Here is a 19,467-nt window from a genome sequence, read left to right on the forward strand (position 1 = left end):
ATGAGGTCCTTGGCCCTCCCTGGGCAGGGTGTTTGGTCGGTGTAAATCTGGAAAAGGGAATCTTTCTGGCTTGTTGGAAATGGCCGCACCTGCACAGCGTTTCTCACCAGGATCGGAAACACAGGCAGAATGTTTTAAACCTTGAAGACCTACCTCCTCTTCAGACTGGGTAGAGGAGAACTGAACTTTTCTGTGTAATTTTACCCACTGTCATCCTCTTCCACGAGTCTCTTTTTTTTTTCTTCTCAACGTTCTTCCTCCCAGCTGAGAACCATTAATTGCTTCAGAAAAGAAATAGAATTGGATTTTTTCTTTTTTTTTTTTTTTTAAGAAATGGACTAAATGCTCTAACAGTGAAGAACTATATTCCTATGTGCATCAGTTTCTTTTCAACCATTAGCTCCTTTATGATCTCTTTATACAGGGTACGTATAGCCCATAAGTAACTATGGTTACTAGTTTTTATAGGTCATGACTAGTCTGCTGTATAAGGTGTTAACATTTTGCCCAATCTGCCTTATCTCCATCTCTTCTGTTTTTTTGTGTCTGTGTCTCTTTACATGCACACACTTAAAACTTGTTTGCTGAACCATCTGAGTTAGTTGTAGAGACAATGACCCTTTAGCCCTAAATACTTCAACATGTATTTCTCAAGCACAAGGATATTTTCCCACGTAGCCTATAATAAGATGATCACTAATAAATGTTATCTGATATATAAATAATAGTTGAATACATGTTCAGATTTCACCTGTTATCCTAATACTGTCTTTTATACCCCCCTCCCAATCCAGGATGAGTCAACAGTCATTCATTGAATTTTGTCTCTTTAGTTTCCTTTAATCTAAAACAGTCACCCTGTTTTTGTTTTCTTTTTGTGGTTCATGGCATTGGTGTCTTGAAAGATACCTTTGTTTTGTAGAATGTGTCACAATCTGGTTTTGTCTGATTGTTACCTTATGATTAGATACAGATTAAGCACGTTTGGCAAAAATGCTACATAGTGACTGTGGCGATACCTACTATTCCGTTGTCCTGGAATTGATTATGCCGAGCACCACTTGGATGAGCTGGTCTGCCGGAACTCTCCATTTGTAAAGATGCCTTTTCTCTTAGGTAATCTGTGGGGTGCTATTCTGAGACCGTGTGTGAGTGTTCTGTCCTACAACAACCCTTTCTAGAATGGTTTTAGCATCTATTAATGATTGTTGACTGAATCAGTGATTGCATTGGTAGTTGCAAAGTAGGATTTTCTTCTTCTCTTCCTTTGATATTTATTAGCTGGCATCCTCTATAAAGAAGAGTTTCCCCCATTATTTTTTCAATGAATATTTGTGGGTTTATGGCTTCTTTTTTAATCCAATGTATTATAGTTCATCAACATCATTTTTTTTTTTGAGAAAAGGTCTCACTGTGTTGCCCAGACTGGAGTGCAGTGGTGCGATCTCAGCTCACTGTAACCTCCGCCTCCCAGGTTCAAAAGATTTTCCCACCTCAGTCTCTCAAGTAGCTGGGACTACAGGCACGTGCCACCATGCCTGGCTAATTTTCGTATTTTTTTTGTAGAGATGGGGTTTTACTATGTTGGCCAGGCTGATCTCAAACACCTGACTTCAAGTGATCTTCCTGCCTTGGCCTCCCAAAGTGCTAAGATGATACGCATGTGCTACTGTGCCTGGCCAACATCTTCTTTTTTGTTCAAACTGCCCCGCTTTTGGCTATCAGGAGCCCCTTTAAAGCATCTCCTCCTATGTCCTTTTGTCATGTCTGCATTAGCATTTGAGCACTCCCTTGCTTTTTGGCACAGTAAGATTTTCTGGACTTATCTTGTACTTTCTCTACCCAGACCCAACTATTTCTCCAGTGAGCACAAGTATTTAGAAACCAAGATCTAGGTACTTGGGATTTTCTTTAAAAATGTACCTAATCTAGAAAAAGTTAAAAGTCATTAATCATTTAAGTTCACCCACCCATTTCCCAAGATTATTCCCATAGTGGCATTAAGAGTTTTAGATGTTCACCAATGAAGGGAGAAGGGCATCCAAAGTGAAGGTCTTTGGGCTAGAGGTTAAAGAGGAATGCACAAAGGGAAATGAGATAGTGCCAAAGGTTAACTTAGATAACATTGGAATTCTGCCCCAGAAGTGACTTAGAGAGCCTGAGAAAATACTTTGTGTGTGTTTTCCAGGTAGATTCTGAAAATTGGTTACTCTTCTTTATATCCATTAATGATAAGATAATTTATTCCCTTGGGCTATGCGTATGCTAATTCTTAAAGCAATTTAAGATGTATAGTTTCCATGCCAAGAGTTCCTAACTGCTCTGTATTTTCAGAGTCAGTGTAAGGTATGTATATGTGAATGTATATCTCAGCATGTCTTTGAAAAATTAAGATTCATAGTTTTTATTTTGAATACTTATAATTGGACACAGTCTGTGGATTTGCTTGTTGATTTTAGTAGTTGGTTAATTTTTTTTTGAGACGGGATCTCGCTCTGTCACCCAGGCTGGAGTGCAGTGGCACTATCTCGGCTCACTGCAAGCTCCGCCCCCCAGGTTCACACCATTCTCCTGCCTCAGCCTCCCTAGTAGCTGGGACTACAGGCGCCCGCTACCACGCCTGGCTAATTTTTTTTGTATTTTTAGTAGAGACGGGGTTTCACTGTGTTAGCCAGGATGGTCTCCATCTCCTGACCTCATGATCTGCGCGCCTTGGCCTCCTAGAGTGCTGGGATTACAGGCGTGAGCCACTGTGCCTGGCCAATATTTGGTTAATTATTAAAGGTGCATATGCGCAGCATTTTAGGCAGCAACTTGTGGGACACAAAAGCCAGGAATTTCAAAATTTCCAAAACAATCATTGTGCATTTGATACAATGATAGAGTCTCTGAGGAGGCTCTAAACCTTAAACTGACTGATTTGTCTGGAGCTCCATATTTCTTCCATGATATTTTTATATATAATAGCATAATTAAAATGTTTATTTTGCCTTTTCTATTTGCTAAAATGAAACAAAACATGTAGTAATTTGGTAGAGAACCTATACAAAAATGCCAAAAAATACAAAAGCACATTTGAAGCACAAGGGTTTGTTTTTGTTTTTCATCTGTGTCGGCATTTTGGAAGTAAAAAACAAAACAAAACAAAAATAGACTACTCACTACATCTATGCATTGTATATCAGGGATATGGTTATTATTCAGCTGTGTATGCTGAATGTTAACTGCTTTATATTTTATAAAACAAAACTACCACCCACTCCTACACATACAACCACTGACTTTCAATCCTCAGCACATTCTTGAGAGTGGGAGTCCTATTAAAGTAACTGCCCTATACGAAGTAGTTACTGGGTGTGCAGGTATGCCAGGAAAGCTAAACTGAAAGTGAAAAGGGACACATCACTTAAATATGCTGCTAGTGCACTACTCACAATAGCAAAGACATGGAATCAACTCACGTGCCCCTTGACAGTGGACTGGAGAAAGAAAATGTGGTACATATACACGCTAGAATACTATGCAGCCATAAAAAAGAACTAAATCACGTCCTTTGCAGCAACATGGATGGAGCTGGAGGCCATTATCCTAAGAGAATTAGTACAGGAACAGAAAACCAAATACCACACATTGTCGCTTGTAAGTGGGAGCTAAACATTGAGTATGTATGGACACAAAGATGGAAACAGTAGATACTGGGACCCACTTGAAGGAGGAGAGTGGGAGGGCCAAGGGTGGGAGGAGGGTGAGGATTGCAAAACTACCTATTGGGTACTATGCTCATTACCTGTGTACAAAGTAATCTGCATACCAAACCCCCGCGACACACAATTTATCCAGGTAACAAACCTGCGTTATGTGCCTCTGAACCTAAAATAATAGTTAGAAAAAAAAATGAATAGATTAAAAATAAAATAAATGTACTCCTAGCCAAGCATGGGTGAGTGAACTCAGATGTGTGGTGGCCAAGTTGTCCCAAATTGGCCCTTGATTCCTGTATATCCTCAACCTTCAGTTCTTACGCGATATCAGTGTGTGGGATTAAACTAAGCAGAATCATGACTTTTTTAAAAGAGTCACTGTTTTTGGCAAGTTTTTAAAGTCAAGTTTTGTTATTGGGAAAATTTTAATATAGCCACATTCTTTTGGAGGTTATAAGGATCAATCTCTGTTTTCTTACTTGCTATTTAAAACTCCTCAAGCTGGAAGTTTATCCCCATGCCCAAATGCATCCCTCTTTGTATTTGTTTAATCTTGATCTTGTTTGAAAGGAGCTTTATCCAGAATACAATTTCTTTATTCAGAATGAAATTTCTTTCAGATATTAGGACAGCTTAGATACAATTATATAATTAAAAATCTTTCAGCTGGATTTTACTAAATCCATGACTGTATTAGCCTGTAAAAAGCAAATTATATTTTGGCCTCTGTAATGGGTTTATAAACTTTAAACATCCCTATTGGGACGGACTGTATTTGTCCTTGAATTATGAGATAGAAAACACTTTCAGAGGTCCAGCCACATGACTGGACCTATTAATACTTGTGATTGATGAGGAAGCTCCTGATGTTCTTGTTCTTCGGCTAGCCTTCATTCTATTGGCTGGATTCACATGTGACGTTAAAGTGGGGGTAAAAAGGATGTGCCCACTGATGCAAAATATAAAGAAAGTAAAAATTACTCTGTTGTAATTCTACAATTTGTAACTAGCAGTTTTTCAAATGTTGGCTTTTTTTTTTCTTTCTAGTCTTTTTTCTTATAAACAAAACTGGGGTGATGAGTATATTACATTATAGTCTACTTTCTCAATACTGCTTAAGAGCATTTTCTCCTTTTATTAAATATCTACAGATTTAAAAAAACTATCCATTGTTGAGTATTGTGTTTTAAAAATTATTTACAAGAATATTACTTATAATAGAAAAATTCCTTGTATGTATCTTTATGCCTATTTTGAACTCTTTAAAAGAAAATTTAGAGTCTTTTTAATTTATCGGTTTTTAAGAATGAAAAGTAATTCCATTCAGTTTGTCCTTTCCAGCAATTACGGTTAAGCTGTCTTGTCTGCAAGAATCTATCTTTACAACACCGTCATCTTGATCTGTCCAAAATGGTCCTGTAATAACCCTCCTTTAACATTAGGCAATCTTACATAAATAAATTTATCATGTAACTGAAGCTGACCCTTAAGTGTCTATGGTTGGTAATTGTAAACATTGTGAAAGACAATCTTTTTAAAATTGCATTACAATATGTTGCTGTCCTCTTAAATATAATGACAAAATATGAAAATCACAATTTCACCCCTTCTGGATAAGTAACAAGCATCTTTTATAAACACTAGTTATTATATAGTCAATTCTGATAAAATGATATATGTGTTCCTAAAAACCACATTATGCAGAATCCTGCAGTAAAACTCACAGTGCTTAGGAGAGGAATGCCGTTGGGGACACAATACTCAAAAAACTATCAGCGACACATTAAAAAGGGATGGGAACTGAATAAATACTGTTGCACAAATTTTTCACATATTAAATGGTTAAATACATAGTGCAATAAATATGGTACTTCAACTCGAAAAAGTCCTGACGTTTGCTTGTGAACTGGTGCTTTAGAAGGGTTGCCACTTACGAGTTATTGTGAAGTGGTGGCAGATGGATTACCTGAAATCAGATGGAGTTGGGATACCAGATATGGATTGGTATGGCTCATAGCACACTGGTGGAAACCAAAGTCACTGGTAGATGTTTGAGGCATGGACTGTGTTCATTCTGTGTAACCGTATGCAGCTGGGTTTGGCCCGAGTGCAGCCTTCTGCGATAACCTAGTATTTCTTGCAGTGAAATCATGCATAAAGAAACATATTCGAGTTACACTCAAATTGTTCTCTTGAAACAAACACAAGCGTTATAGCAGAACTGAGCGTGCTGTATGGTAATACAATGTTGCCCAGGGGATAAGTGAAATGTGAAATTCTGCTTGTCCCTATCTGAAGTAGAGTTAATACATGTAAGACACAGAGAAGAACCTGGCATAAGAGTCAACAGAATATAAATGTTGACAGTAACAATGGCAATAGTAATAAATGATGCTTATGGTGTTTGTAGGGTTCTGATTTTTAGTTACAACTACTTGCTGTAGCTGTGCCCTCTTTCTAACTGATTTCGCAATCTCCTGTGGCTTGTAAATGAGTGTATCACGCTTCTTAGAATTACATCTAGTATAAGTCCTGTAATAGGAGAGCCGGAGGGGTATGCAGACTTTAGGTTATAGGTTACATATGGCATCTGTTTTGCCTACTTAAACTATTTTATCTTATTAATGATTTTATTGCCTTAGAATCCATTTGCACGATTGTTGGGGAAGTAACATGTTTTTCTTTTTCTTTTCTTTTTTTTTTTTTTGAGATGGAATCTTGCACTGTCACCCAGGCTGGAGTGCAGTGGCATGATCTTGGCTCACTGCAACCTCCGCCTCACGGGTTCAAACGATTCTCCTGCCTCAGGCTCCCGAGTAGCTGGGATTACAGGCACATGCCATCACGCCTGGCTAATTTTTTGTATTTTTAATAGAGATGGGGTTTCACTGTGTTGGCCAGGCTAGCCTTGAACTCCTGACCTTGTGATCTGCCCGCCTGGGCCTCCCAAAGTGCTGGGATTACAGGCGTGAGCCACCGCGCCTGGCCTGGAAGTAACATGTTGTAAGTGAGTTTAGAATTGTCAGATTTTCTGTTTTATTAGGAAAAAATGAACACAGCTCACTCTTCCCATTCTTACCTGCAGAAATTAAGGTGTGCTTAATACATTTGAAGAGTATTTAAAAGTTGTTGATAACTTTCCTTAAGTTGTTGTGATTCACTTCTGTTTACAACTACTTCTGTGTTTATAAGATGAGCTCATGTTTGGAAGTGAGAACTGGCAAGTGTGATTTCGGAAGACCTTCCTTCCCAAGTCACAATATAATTAGAAGTCCAGATTCTCCCTCGGTTCCTTTTTATGACTCCCTGAGAAAGACGTCTTTAACAGGAGTGGTTGCCAAGAAGCCTCACTAGTTCCTGCTTTTGAAACTTTAATAAGGCGACAGATCGAACTGCCGTCTGGATTTAGAAAGCCTTGTTAGTATATTATGAAAGAAAAATAGCTTACATTTCTCATCATTTAAGGATCCCAATGACATCTTTATTTTATTGATGCAGAGATACTCTGAATTGCAGTGGGGTATTTTGATTTTTCATGTCTGATATGATTTTGAATTTAAAATTTTTGTCTCTACACAATTTCTAGATCGATCTCTTTGGGCTGCCTGACCTCCTGGGGTGCTTGCTATTAATTAACAGACTTCGTGGGGAAGAAAAGGAGCTCGCCTTCTGAGCTTTGTACCAAAGACCTGGGAAAAGTAAGTACTTTTAAACTTGCTTTTAAAAAATCCTGTTATACCTCTCTCAGAAAGTTAACAATAGGTCCATGGCTTTTTACTTTCTTTCATTCCTGGCTTAATAAATTTTATATGTTTTTATGGATTTGTAACATGGAAGGGGACTCAGGAAACCTCTTTGTGTAAAAAAAAACTTGGAAGAGATTAAGATGATGTTCTACATGGTGCCATTTCCTTTGGGTTTCATAAACTGAGTCCTCAAGGTTGTGACAAAACTTTTATCAGATTTGCAAGTGATTAAACGTCAAATACAAGGCAATGTAATATGTGACAGAAAAGTGAGTCCAGTTGTCTGAGCTTCAGGTGTTTTAGACTTTTAGATATTTTGGATAGGCTTTTTGGTTCTGAATTTTTAGAGTAAGGATGAAATCGACTTGATTCTTTTCTTGTCTAGAAAGGAAAGCAAAATGTGGAATTGCTTGTCCAATAAATTCTTCATGTAGCTTTGTCTTGGAAGAATTGATGATGGACCTCCCAGTTTTATTTTAGAATTTTTTTGAGGGCACTATAAGACATTCTAATTGAGACACTTGTTGAATGTTTTTGCTGTCTTTTAGAAAAAATTGCTTGGAACCAGAAAATTCAGTTTTATTCTCTTATCTTTTTGAAAAATGGACCTTACAGATATATAAAGTCGATCTGTTTTTTTAATGGATACTACTTGGAATTATGAATGACCAAATGCCCGTAAGAATATATGCAAAATAAAATATGCACATGCAAGCACAGAAACATACACAAATATCCTCTCTAGCATGCTCCAGAAACATTATCGACAATAGGAACTGTTTTTACACTAAATTACTAGATAGCTTTCTAAACTTCCTATGCTTTGTGTCTTACAGCTCCTCTCTATTTCTGGCAGTACAAATGAGCTAGTTGAAACATGTTTAAAATAAAACAAGACAGAACAGAACTTTGCTTTAGTTCTATGAAAGCATTAAATAGTAAGATCGGATTTTATAGTGCTATTGTTATATTTACTATAAATTTAATTATTAAATTGGGTTTTTTATTTTGTAATAATTATAATAAGGTAAGGGTCTTGAGTTTTGAAGCTTATTTGAAGTTAAATATTTGTACTGAAAAAATACATACTTATTTGTACTGAAAAAATACATACTTTGGGAGGCCAAGGTGGGCGGTTCACCTGAGGTTGGGAGTTCGAGACTAGCCTGACCAACATGGAGAAACCCCATCTCTGCTAAAAATACAAAAAAATTAGCTGGGTATGGTGGTGCATGCCTGTAATCCCAGCTACTCGGGAGCCTGAGGCAGGAGAATCGCTTGAACCTGGGAGGCAGAGGTTGCAGCGAGCCAAGATTGCGCCACTGCACTCCAGCCTGGGCAACAGGAGCAAAACTCCATCTCAAAAAAAAAAAAAAAAAAAAAAATATACGTGTATGTGCAACACACAAACACACATACACACAGACATAGACACTGCACATACACACATAATTTCTGAGGGCTGTCAAGTCTCTGCTAAAATATGAATTAGTTGAAAGTAAGGAAAATCTCACCCAAAATATTTTTTTGGTTACAGTGAAATATTTGTAATAGTGAAATATTATTGTCAGTGGAATTAAAAAAAAAATAGAAGTTTGTAGGTTGAATTTTGTTGTCTTGTAATCACGTTAATCTTAAAAGAAATATTTTATGTTGTAGTTGTGTGTTGTAGTTGTTATTCCATTTTGGAAGGATATTTGAAAAAGGATTATGTTGGAGGCCACCCAGTCTGTCTACAGAAATAGAACGAAAAGGTCAAATGATTGATTCTCTGGGCTTCAGGGTCTAGATATTTGCAGTGGTGTTTAGATTGGAAATATAACTTAGCTTCAGAAAGTAAGCTACTTAAGCTGCCTTTCAAATAAGCTACCTTTTCAAATGGTTATTTCAAAGAAATAAGCATTTCTTTAAAATTTCACATAGTCTCTAGTGCAATATTTTCTTTACATTATACCAAAATATTCCCTTTTGGGATACATTGTGGCATTGTTGTAAAAGTTGTGTTTCCATTTTGTAGAGGGAAGGCATCTGTGGGACTTCTGTGTTTACAGTAAGCTAAAGACAGCCCTGCGTTACTACAGGGACTGTGACAAAAAGATCTCTGTGTACCAAACTTGATGTTAAGGCCAGACGCCGTGGCTCACCCCTGTAATCCCAACACTTCGGGGGGCAGAGGTGGGATGATTGCTTGAGCCCGAGTTCAAGACCAGCCTGGACAACGAAAGGGACCCTGTCTCCACAAAAAATAAAAAAGTAGCTGGGCTTAGTGGTAAGTGCCTATAGGCCCAGCTAATCCAGAGGCTGAGATGGGAAGGTCACTTGAGCCCGGGAGTTTGAGGTTGCAGTGAGCTATGATCACACCATAGCCCTACAGCCTGACACTTAAGTGAGACCCTGACTCTAAAAAAAAAAAATTAGTAAAAATAAAGTTGATGTTACAAGTGAATATTTATACATGCAGAAGGATGTTTACAATGTACCCTTAAAGTTAAAAAAAGAGAAGGTTACAATGCAGAAGTGTACTGCACATAAATCTGATTTTGAAGAACTAGTTAAGTTATATGGAAGTTAATGGGAGGGAATGGGAGGGGAGAGGGGAGGTGTCTTTTCTGATATTTATTAAAGTGATAAGAAAATGTTTCTGACTGCTCTTTGAAAGCTGTAAGGGATACTTAAATGTCTTGGTGGTTTCTTTTTGGAAAAGCAAACACACAATTTTAGAGAAAATTCAGAACCCTAGACAACCTCCACACTTCTTTTTAACCTCTGTCCTTTACTTTCACTTTTTTCTTAATTGCATGTGTCTTCAAAGTCTTCCTTGTTTCAAGCATTTCAAGTAATTCAGAAAATCGATTATTTGAGGTAGATTTTTGGAAACTTGAGTCTATAATGGTGATAAAATATAAATGTACCTTCAAAAAAATTAGCCATGGATTATTTTAAAGGAAGTAAAAAGTTTGTATTTTATTATCCTACTAATGCATGTCCATGTTTGGTTTTATGTTAACCCTAAATGAGTACGCAGCAAGTTTTTTGGTAACTTACTTTTTCCACTTAACAATAAATAATGCATATCCATGCTAATAAGTATTTACCTACAGCATCATTTTTAGTGAAAGGGAAACAACTGGATCTTAGCCTTTTGCTTAATTTTGGGCTCTCCTGGCTTTCAGTTAGAAAAGAGTGTAAATATGTGGAATATATGGCGTAGGTTTTTCATGTGAGAACAGAACAGAAAAGGATTCCCCGTCTAGAATCTTCATGGTGTTTACTGTAGCCAGACATATTCTGAATAGGAGGCTCATGGGTCTGAATATGTGCTTAAAGTGGTAAGTGTCATTGGCTGACAGGTGCTGTGTATAAAGCTTTGTGTCTTCTTTGGTCCCTTTGTTATATTATACAAGAGTGCAGGTGACATATTGCTCCTGCCGAGCTGTCTTAATCAATATTTCTGTGCCTAAGGGAGGATTTTACCTACGTATTTCTTTCTCCAAAGAAACTCCAAATAGCTCAGATGAAATGATGCTTACAGAAGGAACGCTGATAGATTTTGGAATATAATTTATTTATGGAGCAAATTGCAGTCCAGGTTAATTGGAGATCCAGAATGTTTTATAAACCTTTGTATGCGTTCTTAATTTTTAGTTCATTTATTGAGCTAACATTTGTTGAGCAACTATTGTGTGCCAGGAGCTCATTATTCAAAGATGAATGAGATTATGTCCTTCCTTTTAGGGAACTTAATTTGAGTTTCAAAATTAGATTTAAATAACCTTTATGTAGCATGTACCATGTGAAAAGCAGTGGAATGAACATTATATTCTTAGACAAGATGTTCAATGACTACAATTCAATAATGATATTTATTGACCTATACCTTTCAAAATAAGTTAGGAATATAGTTTTCTAATTTTTAAGGGTTTTTTTTCTCCCATTATGATTTTGGTACCTGCTGCTACTTTTTAAGTTAAATTAGGAAATGGAAAAAGGAAAGTTAAACAAATTACAAACGTTTAATTGGTATATGTAGACTGGTTTTGAAAACATGGATGTGTGTGTGTACACACACATTTTATATTTGGAAGCCTATATGCATATAGTGTCATAATTTTTTTTCTAGTAGAACATTTCTTAGTTCACATGATACAATTAAATATATCTATTAAGATTTCTTGGTATTTTGCCCTTAGAGTGACTCTGTCGCCCAAGTAAGTTTGGAGGCCATACCATTAAGCACTTGATGTCCACAGGAATTCTAGGGGTGGGCGTTATTGAAACTCGAGGGAAAAGTAACTTGCTACCTTCATACAGTTAGAACATGTTTGAGTCAGCCTTCCAATTATGATGCATCTCGCTACAAAGCTCTGCAATATCTTCCTGACTCCCCTGAGCTGGTGGTGAAAGCTGATTCGAGAATGCTATAGGTATGCAAAGGACGAGCAGTCATTTCAGCTGAGAAATCAGGAAGTGTGTTGACTGCATTGCAGAGCTGGAACTGAAGTATGACTTGAGGGCTGAGTGAGAAGACAGGAAGTAGGGAGATAATTGGGGCTGTAGAAAAAGCATATGCCAAGGCATGGAGGAATGGGAACTCATGGCATATCCAGAGAGTGGCAAGAACTCCACCGTGGCTGGGGTATGGAGCGTGGAGAACAGAGTGGACCCTGAGATCGAAAAGGTGCCAGAGTGAGAAAGGTCACACATGTGCCATGCTAGAGACTTGGAGTTTCTAAACAATAAATAGCCATCCAGAGTTTTAAAAGGAGAAATAATTAGATGGGAGTTTTATAAAGATCACTTGGGCAGTAGTGTGGAATATTGTCTGGAAAAGAGAAAACCGGAGGCTGGAGACCCAGGGCCACCATGTGAGGTTGTGTAGATTGTTCACTGCAGAAGTGTAGGTGTGAGCAGCAGATGGGAGGACTTAGAACCACCCAGCACACTTGTCATCAGGCTGTGCACTCATGGGGCTGGGCCTGCCTAGAGAGAGTACCTTTTATAATTTACACAATGGGATGATCTACTTGTTTTTAATTGTTTTAAAAATAATAGGTAGGATTAGATAAGATAAAAGTGTACTCTAGGGCCTAAGAGTCTGGAAGTGGGTGTACTAAGCTATTGGCTGTATGTCAATGGGCATGTTCCCTATCCTCTGAAAGCCTATTTCCTCATCTTTAAAGGAGAGTTAATAATAGGTTCTGACAGGGCCCTGGACAGACTAGTTAAGAGAAGGGGTGAAATATGAGAGATGGAGAAATGATAGATCTGAGACTGCAGGCTGCTGCTAGCCGTTGTTTAGCCCTAAGAGTGTGCTGGGAACTGTACTAAGAACTTTGCCTGTTTTATTTTATTTAATCTTGTATCTGCTTTCAGCAGTGGATGTTATTACCCCATTTTCAAGATTTTGAAACTGAGCCCTTGGCAGGTAAAATAACTTATCTAATGTCACACAGCCAAGGAGTGGCATTGTCAGTACTTGAACCCACCACCGTGACTGTCATGTTTATGCTCTTAACCATTTTGCCACATTTATAAGTGATCTTTTCTGTTTCACTCCTTTAATATCCTCCTTGCATCCTGTGTTGTTTTTAACTTGAATTGAGTCATATATATGTAACATTTTATTTAATTCGCTATAAGATCCTGAGGGCTGGGGTCAAGTCTCATTAATTTTTGTCTAAAAATACAAAAATTAGCTGGGCGAGGTGGCACGTGCCTGTAATCCCAGCTACTCGGGATGCTGAGGCAGGAGAATCGCTTGAACCCGGGAGACAGAGGTCGTGGTGAGCCAAGATCGTACCACCGCTCTCCAGCCTGGTTGACAAAGGGAGACTCCCTCTTAAAAAAAAAAAAAAATGGTTGGTAGAATTAATAATCTCTAAGACACCTTCTGTCTTCTAAAGTTAAATAATTTTTCATTCTATAGGTAAAGCTCAAGTTGCAGTTATACAGTTACAGTCCAGTAGAACTTAAAAAGGTCTTCTTGGATGTTAGTTTGGTATTTGGACTGATGGTTAAAGTTTCAAGAAATTCCTAATTGCCATTTTATCTGAAAAATAATTTGTGACTTGCTGTCAAAGAATGAAGCCAAGACTAAAGCGTACTTCTTGCAAGCCCTTTTTGGAGGCTATAAATTTATGCTTGCTGCTTCATTGCTGCAACAGGTATAAAACTCCAATGTCATAAATGATATTTTTGAGTTCATAAAAAATATTACATTGTCATTCATATTAGTAAGGACCTCAGTTTCTAAACTCATGTGGAGCCCCTTGGGCCAATGGTCACTTGTTTTTTTTCTTCTTCTTCTTATTTTTATTGACACATAAAAATTATATACATTTATAGTATACAACATGATGTTTTGAAATATGTATACATTGTGTCAATCCTAAATTAAGCGAATTAACATATGCATTACCTCACATAGCTGACAGTCACTCTTGTTTGGTGCCTGCTGGAATTAGATTTAGACAACCAAGTGACAGTTAAGGGCAAGTGACTATCAGACGCCCTGGAGTCAGACTGAATGTATGGGTTTGGATTCCATCTCTTCTGCTTATGAACTGTTTTTTTTTTTTTTTTTTTGAGATGGAGTTTCGCTCTTGTTGCCCAGGCTGGAGTGCAATGGCACAATCTTGGCTCACCGCAACCTCCACCTCCCAGATTCAAGGGATTCTCCTGCCTCAGGCTCCGAAGTAGCTGGGATTACAGGCATGCGCCACCATGCCCGGCTAATTTTGTATTTTTAGTAGAGGTGGGGTTTCTCCATGTTGGTCAGGCTGGTCTTGGACTCCTGAACTCAGGTGATCTGCACCCCTTGGCCTCCCAAAGTGCTGGGATTACAGGCATGAGCCACTGTGCCCGGCCGTACTTATGAACTTTTTAACCCTTGGCAAGAAAAAAATCTGAGAAATGAGGATGGGTAAGAAAACAGGTTGTGATCATAGGTTCATGTACCTGGTTCATTAGGAACTTAGGAAAAAAAAAATCCTTATCCACTTGGAAGCCACTTTTTGCTCAGATACCCTTAAAAGGAAGCCAAAATTGTGAACTTGTAAGACAGAATTTAGCACTTCAGTATTATAGCCTATGTTTATCTCAGGATGACCCTTTGCTGTTTTTAAACCAGAGTTCACGTGCTCTTGTAACTACTGACTGCATCTACTCTCATGAGCCCTAAGGAGGTAGTTTAGGCTTTGCTTCATGCTGTGTGCCTGAGTAAAGTAGGAAATGATGGCTTTTAAGAAAATGGAAAATATTACTTGAGATCAACATTTCATCTGGGCTTTGAAAAACTCTGGGGTTTCTTTCATCTTCCAGGAGAGCAGCACTACTGAGCTGTGAGAAAGGAAACCAAACCCTAGGGAAAGTTTTATAGCTTGTTTCTGCTGATGTTACTGGAAAAGAGGAAGGTAAGGGCCTCTAAATAGCTCTCGTAGCCTCAGTCGACAGTAAGTTCAGGTGTTCTGGAAATAGAACACAGGGGAGCTCTTTATTCCCACTGGCCTCTGCTTGGCCTGAAGGAGAGGGTCAAACAGCAGCAGAATGGATCTCTTAGAACATTGTTGTACAGCAAAAACAAATGTATTCCTGCAACACAGTTTCATATTTTCTTTGATGAATTTAAAGTTGAACAGAGGCCGGTGATATTTTTCTCTTTTGAAGTTTTACATCTTAGATTGCTGGAAGAGCGAGCACAGTTGAATGAAAACTACTCAGACCAAAATTTTTTTTTTTTTTTTTTTTTTTGAGACGGAGTCTCACTCTGTTGTCCAGGCTGGAGTGCAGTGGTGCAATCTCGGCTCACCACAACCTCCGCCTCTCCGGTTCAAGCAATTATCCTGCCTCAGCCTCCCGAGTAGCTGCGACTACACGCACGCGCCACCATGCCTGGCTAATTTTTGTATTTTTAGTGGAGACGGGGTTTCACTATGTTGGCCAGGCTGGTCTCGAACTCAGACCAAATCTTACTCTTGTTGTCTGTAGCTGCTTAATTCTGCGCTTTAAACTAAGGGCAAACTTGGCTCATGCATTCTTGACAGTGAAAAGCAGGAGCTAGGAATGCCGACTTTAAAAACCCATTTCCAGGTTTGCCTGCACCCATTATGTGATCCCTGCAAGAAAGCTTCAGTCTGCTGTAAGCTGGTAATCCCTTAATACTTTGATACTTTGGTAAAGCAAATAAGATCGGATTATATAACTTTTCCTTTTACTTGTGAACTAATTATTGTTTTCCTGCATTTAAAAGCAGATGTTAAACTCCTCCTTTGATGTTCAACAGCAGACAAGACTCTAGTTGTGCCTTATAGCCCTTGATTCATATCTGTTGTTTGAATGAAGATCAGCTTTGGCAAATTAGATTTTGATGGCTGCATTTTGATCTGGACCACAGAAGAGAATGGCAGTTTATTCTTTTATTCAACATTTATTGGATTCCTGCCTGGCCCTTTATATAAATTGCTTTCAGATCTCACAAATACCAGAAAACCTTGCAAAACATGTCTATTTTATAGATAAGAAAAAATAGGGCATAGAGAGTGGTTAGAAAACTTGCTCAAGGTTACCTTGCTGTTAAGTTGCTGGGTATTTGGTCGGATTTTTTGGCTGACCTCAAACCTGTTAACTATATAGGGGCTGCCTTTTAAGAGGATATAATCAATGGAGCAAAGATCTTGAGGAGCTGGGATTAAGAAAAAAGTATTTAATATATAATCACAGTGTTGTGGAAGAAAGAAAGAATCATGAGCCCCTCATTCATTCATTTACTCCGCAGATATTTATGGAGTGCCTGTGTTGTGCTAGGTAACTCTGCAAGGTGTAGGTGAGTCAGTGATGGGAAAGACACAATCCCTCACCAACTTCAAGAAGGAAGTAGGGATGCAAGAAAGAGTACATGATTTGTTGCTCCCCTAAAAGGCCACAGTGTCTTGTTTGGGAGAGCTTTTATGAAGTTTTTCAAGATGTAAAAATGTTGACATCTTCACAAATATTACTTTTTTATTCTTTTGCTTCATTATGTTTACAAAATTATCTGCAAATAAATGGGGTGACTTCGCTAGCATACTTTGTAGCTGTACTCCTTGTTTGGGCTGCTTTGGACATGCAGAAGTGGAGGTTGGAGCAAAAACTGTATTGCATTTTAAACAAAGTCTTGCAAACAAAAATTTTGGACAATTACCTCTCAAGGACTATATCTAATTCAGCTTTGGATCCCCCTTTTTACGGAGAAGATAGCATAGTGCCTAGTACAACTCTGATTGGTTGGCTCAGTGATGGGAAATAAAATACCGAAGCAAGGGGAGAGGAACCTCATAGATGGGGGATGAGTTCAGATGGTATCTAGGGAGAGTGTGAGGGTGACAATAAAATAAGCTGACAAATATACCAGGGGATCAGATCACATGGCATATGATGGACTTAATTCACACTTACAGACTGTTTCAGTAACCAGAGAGGAAGAGCAGTGTCTAGGTAGTCTGGAGATGACATTAGGTTTTGGTGCTTGAGAGAGACCGCAGTCTTCCTTTGACTTCTGACTCTTCTTTCTGCGCACACATGAGCCCTCTATGCCTTCTTCCCCACCGTCGTCTTTATTTCATTTTTTCAGACTTTCAGGTTTTATATGCAGTAATTGTTTCCTTAATAAGTTAGGTGACCATACGTACTAACTTAATGGGACAATCCTAGCTATGCCTGCTGTTCTGGCATAATTTTTGATACTGACCCCTTTCAATATTAAAAATGTCCTGGTTTCGATAATTTAAATAACCACCCTACTAATAAAGGAATGTTGTAGCATTCTATATCTTTGAAAAAAATCTTTACAGCATTCAGACTACTTTGATGAACTAAATGTGGATGTAGTATCAGTAATATTACGTAGCAGACTAGTGTCTGATGTCTTACAAGTAGAAAAAAGAAAAAATGAGCAGTAGCTGAAAAGGCTCCAATGTACTGTAGAGAGAAATTAATTGATTTCAACAAAATGAGCTTTTATTACAACCAGTTGTTGGCATACCCATAGGAGAGAGGGCACTTAAAGGTTGTCATGATGATGGGTAGTGTCTAGGGAATCTAGCATCCTTTTGAGAGGTGACAGCATGCTGGCAGTCCTCACAGCCCTCGCTTGCTCTTGGTGCCTCCTCTGCCTGGGCTCCCACTTTGGCGGCACTTGAGGAGCCCTTCAGCCCACCGCTGCACTGTGGGAGCCCCTTTCTGGGCTGGCCAAGGCCGGAGCCTGCTCCCTCAGCTTGCAGGGAGGTGTGGAGGGAGAGACGCGAGCGGGAACCGGGACTGCGTGCGGCGCTTGCGGGCCGGCTGGAGTTCCGGGTGGGCGTGGGCTTGGCGGGCCCCTCACTCAGAGCAGCCGGCAGGCCCTGCCGGCCCCGGGCAATGAGGGGCTTAGCACCCGGGCCAGCGGCTGCGGAGGGTGTACTGGGTCCCTCAGCAGTGCCAGCCCACCGGCGCTGCGCTCGATTTCTCACCGGGCCTTAGCTGCCTTCCCATGGGGCAGGGCTCGGGACCTGCAGCCCACCATGCCTGAGCCTCCCACCCCCTCCATGGGCTCCTGTGTGGCCCGAGCCTCCCCGACGAGCGCCACCCCCTGCTCCACGGCGCCCAGTCCCATCGACCACCCAAGGGCTGAGGAGTGCAAGCACACGGCGCGGGACTGGCAGGCAGCTCCACCTGCGGCCCTGGTGCAGGATCCACTGGGTGAAGCCAGCTGGGCTCCTGAGTCTGGTGGAGATGTGGAGAACCTTTATGTCTAGCTCAGGGATTGTAAATACACCAGTCAGCACCCTGTGTCTAGCTCAGGGTCTGTGAATACACCAATCGACACTCTGTATCTAGCTGCTCTGGTGGGGCCTTGGAGAACCTTTATGTCTAGCTCGGGGATTGTAAATACACCAATCAGTACCCTGTGTCTAGCTCAGGGTCTGTGAATGCACCAGTTGACACTCTCTATCTAGCTGCTCTGGTGGGGCCTTGGAGAACCTTTATGTCTAGCTCAAGGACTGTAAATACACCAATCGGCACTCTGTATCTAGCTCAAGGTTTGCAGACACACCAATCAGCACCCTGTGTCTAGCTCAGGGTTTGTGAGTGCACCAATGGACACTCTGTATCTAGCTGCTATGGTGGGGCCTTGGAGAACCTTTGTGTGGATACTCTGTATCTAACTGATCTGATGGAGACGTGGAGAACTTTTATGTCTAGCTCAGGGATGGTAAACGCACCAATCAGCGCCCTGTCAGAACAGACCACTCGGCTCTACCAATCAGCAGGACGTGGGTGGGGCCAGGTAAGAGAATAAAAGCAGGCTGCCCGAGCCAGCAGCGGCAACCCGCTCGGGTCCCCTTCTACACTGTGGAAGCTTTGTTCTTTCGCTCTTTGCAATCAATCTTGCTACTGCTCACTCTTTGGGTCCATGCTGCTTTTATGAGCTGTAACACTCACGGCAAAGGTCTGCAGCTTCACACCTGAAGCCAGCGAGACTACGAGCCCACCAGGAGGAACGAACAACTCCAGACGCGCCGCCTTAAGAGCTGTAACACTCACCGCGAAGGTCTGCAGCTTCACTCCTGAGCCAGCGAGACCACGAACCCACCAGAAGGAAGAAACTCCGAACACATCCGAACATCAGAAGGAACAAACTCCAGACGTGCCACCTTAAGAGCTGTAATACCGCGAGGGTCCGCGGCTTCATTCTTGAAGTCAGTGAGACCAAGAACCCACCAATTCCGAACACACTTTGAAAAAATCTTACCATAGCTTGTTTTGATTTAGAGTTTCAGTGTTTCCATCGCAGTGGTAATTTAATTCAGATGCATTTTCATTTGTTTCTTTTTTTTTTTTTTTTTGAGACGGAGTCTCGCTCTGTCGCCCAGGCTGGAGTGCAGTGGCGCAATCTCGGCTCACTGCAAGTTCCGCCTCCTGGGTTCACGCCATTCTCCTGCCTCAGCCTCTCCGAGTAGCTGGGACTACAGGCGCCCGCCACCACGCCCGGCTAATTTTTTTGT

General features: G+C 40.1%; 1 protein-coding gene across 6 annotated transcripts in view; it reads left to right on the top strand.

Moving 5' to 3' along the window:
- The window catches only part of APBB2 (amyloid beta precursor protein binding family B member 2), a 405,965-nt gene that overhangs the window by 106,707 nt on the left and 279,791 nt on the right, over positions 1-19,467 (top strand). For all 6 annotated transcript variants that reach the window (XM_032136010.2, XM_032136011.2, XM_058429991.1 and 3 more), the window contains one exon: positions 7,288-7,399. The gene's annotated coding sequence lies outside the window, so the exon portion shown is untranslated. The remainder of the gene's footprint in view (positions 1-7,287; positions 7,400-19,467) is intronic.

Source organism: Hylobates moloch, unplaced genomic scaffold (genome assembly GCF_009828535.3).
Source record: "Hylobates moloch isolate HMO894 unplaced genomic scaffold, HMol_V3 SCAFFOLD_17, whole genome shotgun sequence".
Taxonomy (NCBI): domain Eukaryota; kingdom Metazoa; phylum Chordata; class Mammalia; order Primates; family Hylobatidae; genus Hylobates; species Hylobates moloch.